Here is a 6,000-nt window from a genome sequence, read left to right on the forward strand (position 1 = left end):
GGCAAAATTGTAAAGCCGAGACCTCTCGGGCAGCCGCCCAAGATGAGCCCACCTTCCTTGTGGAATGGGCATTGACAGATTTTGGCTGTGGCAGGCCTGCCACAGTATGTGCAAGCTGAATTGTACTACAAATCCAACGAGCAATAGTCTGCTTAGAAGCAGGAGCACCCAGCTTGTTAGGTGCATATAGGATAAACAGCGAGTCAGATTTTCTGACTCTAGCCGTTCTGGAAACATATATTTTCAGTGCCCTGACAACGTCTAGCAACTTGGAGTCCTCCAAGTCCCTAGTAGCCTAGGCACCACAATAGGCTGGTTCAGGTGAAACGCTGACACCACCTTTGGGAGAAACTGGGGACGAGTCATCAATTCTGCCCTATCCATATGGAAAATCAAATAAGGGCTTTTACAAGACAAAGCCGCCAACTTTGATACTCGCCTGGCAGAAGCCAAGGCCAATAACATAACCACCTTCCACGTGAGATATTTCAGATCCACGGTTTTTAGTGGTTCAAACCAATGTGATTTTAAGAAACTCAACACCACGTTGAGATCCCAAGGTGCCACAGGAGGCACAAACGGGGGCTGACTCTGCAGCACTCCTTTTATAAATGTCTGAACTTCAGGTACTGAAGCTAGTTCTTTTTGAAAGAAAATCGACAGAGCCGAGATCTGTACCTTAATGGAACCCAATTTAAGGCCCATAGTCACTCCTGCTTGCAGGAAATGCAGAAATCGACCTAGTTGAAATTCCTCTGTTGGGGCCCTTTCGGCCTCACACCATGCAACATATTTTCGCCATATGCGGTGATAATGAATTGCTGTAACCTCTTTCCTGGCTTTAGTAAGCGTAGGAATGACTTCCTCCGGAATGCCCTTTTCCTTCAGGATCCGGCGTTCAACCGCCATGCCGACAAACGCAGCCGCGGTAAGTCTTGGAACAGACAGGGCCCCTGCTGCCGCAGGTCCTGTCTGAGTGGCAGAGGCCATGGGTCCTCTGATATAAATTCTTGAAGTTCTGGGTACCAAGCTCTTCTTGGCCATCCACGAGTATCGTTCTTACTCCTCGCCTTCTTATTATTCTCAGTACCTTTGGTATGAGAGGCAGAGGGGAGAACACATAAACCGACTGGTACACCCACGGTGTTACCAGAGCGTCCATAGCTATCGCCTGAGGGTCCCTTGACCCGGTGCAATATCTTTTATAGCTTTTTGTTGAGGCGGGACGCCATCATGTCCACCTGTGGCCTTTCCCAATGGTGTACAATCCTATTGGAAGACTTCTGGAGGAAGTCCCCATTCTCCCGGGTGGAGGTCGTGTCTGTTGAGAAGATCTGCTTCCCAGTTGTCCACTCCGGGAATGAACACTGCTGACAGTGCTAACACATGATTTTCCGCCTATCGGAGAATCCTTGTGGCTTCTGCCATCGCCATCCTGCTTCTTGTGCCGCCCTGTTGGTTTACATGGGCGACTGCCGTGATGTTGTCTGATTGGATCAGTACCGGCTGGTTTTGAAGCAGAGGCCTTGCCGGCCTCAGGGCATTGTAAATGGCCCTCAGGTCCAGAATATTTATGTGTAGGGAAATAACCTGACTTGACCAAAGTCCCTGGAAATTTCTTCCCTGTGTGACTGCCTCCCAGCCTCAAAGGCTGGAATCCATGGTCACTAGGACCTAGTCCTGTATGCCGAACCTGCGGCCCTCTTGAAGATGGGCACTCTGCATCCACCACAGTAGAGATACCCTGGTCCTTGGAGACAGGGTTATCAGCCTATGCATCGGAAGATGCGATCCGGACCACTTGTCCAACAGGTCCCTCTGAAAAGTTCTTGTATGGAACCTGCCTAATGGGATTGCTTCGTAGGAAGCTACCATTTTTCCCAGGACTCGCGTGCAATGATGCACCGCTACCTATTTTGGCTTCAGGAGGTCTCTGACTAGAGATGACAACTCCTTGGCTTTCTCCTCCGGGAGAAACACTATTTCTGGTTTATGTCCAGAACCATCCCCAGGAACAGTAGACGTGTCATAGGAACCAGCTGTGACTTTGGACTGTTTAGAATCCAACCATGCTGTTGTAGCACTTTCCAAAATAGTGCTACCCCGACTACCAACTGCTCCTTGGACCTCGCCCTTATAACGAGATTGTCCAAGTACGGGATAATTACAACTCCCTTTTTTTTTGAAGGAGTATCAACATTTCGGCCATTACCTTGATAAAACACCCTCGGTGCCATGTACAGTCCAAACGGCAGTGTCTGGACTTGGTAATGGTAATCCTGTACCACAAATCTGAGGTACTCCTGGCGAGGATGGTAAATGGGGACATGCAGGTAAGCATCCTTGATGTCCCAGGATACCATGTAATCCCCCTCGTCCAGGCTTGGAATAACCGCCCTGAGCGATTCCATCTTGAACTTGAATTTTTGTGTTCAAGGATTTTAAATATAAAATGGGTCACACCGAACCATGCGGTTTCGGTACCCCAACCCGTGTGGAATAGTAACCCCGTCCTTGTTGAAGTAGGGGCACCTTGAGTATTACCTGCTGGGAATACCGCTTATTAATTGCCTCTAGCACAGCCTCCCTGCCTGAGGGAGTTGTCAGCAAGGCATATTTTAGGAAACGGCTGGGGGGAGACATCTCGAATTCCAGCTTGTACCCCTGAAATACTACTTGAAAGAAACAGGGATCCACCTGTGAGCGAGCTCACTAATTGCTGAAATTTTTTGAGACGGCCCCCCACCGTACCTGGCTACACCTGTGGAGCACCCGCGTCATGGTGTGGCCTCACAGGAGGCGGGGGAAGAATCTTGATTCTGGGAACAGGCTGACTGGTGCAGCTTTTTTCCCTCTACCCTTGTCTCTGTACAGAAAGGAAGCGCCAATTGACCCGCTTGCTTTTCTGAAGCCGAAAGGATTGTACCTTTGTCTGTGAGGAAACCTGAGGTAAAATTATTTCTTCCCAGCAGTTGCTGTGGATACGAGGTCCCAGAGACCATCCCCAAATAATTCCTCACCCTTATAAGGCTCTCTATGCGCTTTTTAAGTCAGCATCACCTGTCCAGTGACAGGTCTCTAATACCCTCCTGACAGAATGGACATTACATTTATTTTGGATGCCAGCCGGCAAAATATCCCTCTGTGCATCCCCCATATATAAGACGACGTCTTTAATATGTTTTTATGTTTGCCAACTAGTATCCCTGTTTGACAGGGTCACCGACCACGCTGCAGCAGCACTATCTGCAGGTCTCAGTCTAGTACCTGAGTGTGTAAATACAGACTTCAGGATAGCCTCCTGTTTTTTATCAACAGGTACCTATTAAAGTGGCCGTATCCTAAGACGGCAGTGCCACCTTTTTTGACAAACGTGTGAGCGCCTTATCCACCCTAGGGGATATCTCCCAGCGTAACTTATCCACCTGGCGGGAAAGGGTACGCCATCAGTAACTTTTTATAAATTACCAGTTTCTTAACGGGGGAACCCACGCTTTCACACACTTCATTTATTCATCTGATGGGGGAACAAAACACTGCCTGTTTTTTCTCCCCAAACCTAAAACCCATTTTTAGAGGTGCTTGGGTTAAAGTCAGAAATGTATAACACATTTTTTATTGCCGGGATCACGTCACGGATGTTCCTAGTGGATTGTGTATACGTCTCCACCTTGTCGACACTGGAGTCAGACTCCGTGTCGACATCTGTGTCTGCCATCTGAGAGAGCGGGCGTTTTTGAGCCCCTGATGGCCTTTGAGACGCCTGGGTAAGCGCGGGCTGCGAAGCCGGCTGTCCCACAGCTGTTACGTCATCCACCCTTTTATGTAAGGAGTTGACACTGTCGGTTAATACCTTTCACCTATCCATCCACTCTGGTGTCGGCCCCACAGGGGGCGACATCACATATATCGGCCTCTGTTCTGTCACCATATAAGCCTCCTCATTCAACATGTCGACACAGCCGTACCGACACACCGCAGACACACAGGGAATGCTCTAAACGAGGACAGGACCCACAAAAGCCCTTTGGGGGGACAGAGTAAGAGTATGCCAGCACACACCAGAGCGCTATATATATACAGGGACTAACTGAGTTATGTCCCTAATAGCTTTTATATAATATACTGTATACAGTGCCAATTTTAATGCCCCCCCTCTCTTTTCCCTCTTATTGTACTGTAGAATTGCAGGGAAGAGCCAGGGAGCTTCCCTCCAGCCGAGCTGTGAGGGAAAAATGGCGCCAGTGTGCTGAGGAGATAGGCTCCGCCCCTTTTTCGCGGCCTATTCTCCCGTTTTTTATGGAATTCTGGCAGGGGTATTTACCTCATATATAGCCCCTGGGGCCATATATTGAGGTATTTTAGCCAGCCAAGGTGTTTTTATTGCTGCCTCAGGGCGCCCCCCCCAGCGCCCTGCACCCTCAGTGACCGGAGTGTGAAGTGTGTGAGAGGAGCAATGGCGCACAGCTGCAGTGCTGTGCGCTACCTTGGTGAAGACAGAGTCTTCATGCCGCCGATTTTCCGGACCATCTTCTTGCTTCTGGCTCTGTAAGGGGGACGGCGGCGCGGCTCCGGGACCGAACATCAAGGCTGGGCCTGCGGTCGATCCCTCTGGAGCTAATGGTGTCCAGTAGCCTAAGAAGCCCAATCCGGCTGCAAGCAGGCGAGTTCGCTTCTTCTCCCCTTAGTCCCTCGCTGCAGTGAGCCTGTTGCCAGCAGGTCTCACTGAAAATAACAAATTCTAAGACTATAACTTTCTAAGAGCTCAGGAGAGCCCCTAGTGTGCATCCAACCTCGGCCGGGCACGAAATCTAACTGAGGCTTGGAGGAGGGTCATAGTGGGAGGAGCCAGTGCACACCAGGTAGTCTAAGATCTTTCTAGAGTGCCCAGCCTCCTTCGGAGCCCGCTATTCCCCATGGTCCTTACGGAGTTCCCAGCATCCACTAGGACGTTAGAGAAAACTCCTTAACCTCACCTCTTCTCTTCTTGGTCTCGCCCAGTGGACCTCCTCCACCTTCCATGTGAGTGGAAGCTCACTGGATCTGGTCTTCACTCACCGCTGTGATCTTTCTGATTTCTCCAACTCTCTGTTCCCCCTCTCTGAGCATCACCTGCTCACTTTTAACCTATCTCTATCTGCTTCTCCACCTTTACCTCCTAAGACTACCATCACTAAGCGTAACATTGGGGCTATTGACACCACTTCCCTATCCTCCCTGTTTGACTCGCTTCTCTCACCTATTCTCTCTCTTTCCTGCCCTGAACAAGCTACTTCCCTTTACAATGCATCCCTTACCTCTGCTCTTGACTCTATCACCCCACCAACCACTATTCACCCTCGCAGATCGACACCTCAACCCTGGCACACCAAATGCACCAGTTATCTGCAAAAATGCTCACGTACCACTGAGCGACAGTGGAGGAAATCACGCTCTAAGGCCGACTTCCTCCGCTACAAATGTATGCTCTCATCCTACTTTGCTGCCCTTACCCTCTTCTAAACAATCTTACTTCAAAAACCTAATCTCCTCCCAATCCTCAAACTCCAGGAGCCTCTTTGCCACTGTCAACTCGCTCCTCTGCCCACCCCTGCCTCAACTGACCTTTTCACTTTCTGCTTTTGACTTTGCCACCTACTTCACATCCAAAATTGACTCTATTCGTCAGGACATAACATCCCACCAGAACCTGAGCAACCACCCCTCTCCTTCCCTCCTACCAACTCTGACATCTTTCTTCCCTGTATCTGTAGAGGAAGTCATGGTCCCCATCCAGTCCTCACCCACCTCCACCTCCCCACTTGACCCTATTCCCTCCAGCCTTCCTCTCTTCTTCTGCCTGTTCCCATCTTGCCCATCTACTCAATCTCTCACTCTCATCAGGCACTGTCCCTTCTGCCTTCAAGCATGCACTTGTCTCCCCTATTCTTAAAAAACCTACCCTTGATCCAACCAATCTTTCCAACTACCGACCCATCTCTCTTCTCCCGTTTGCCTCCA

Source organism: Pseudophryne corroboree, chromosome 10 (assembly GCF_028390025.1).
Source record: "Pseudophryne corroboree isolate aPseCor3 chromosome 10, aPseCor3.hap2, whole genome shotgun sequence".
NCBI lineage: Eukaryota > Metazoa > Chordata > Amphibia > Anura > Myobatrachidae > Pseudophryne > Pseudophryne corroboree.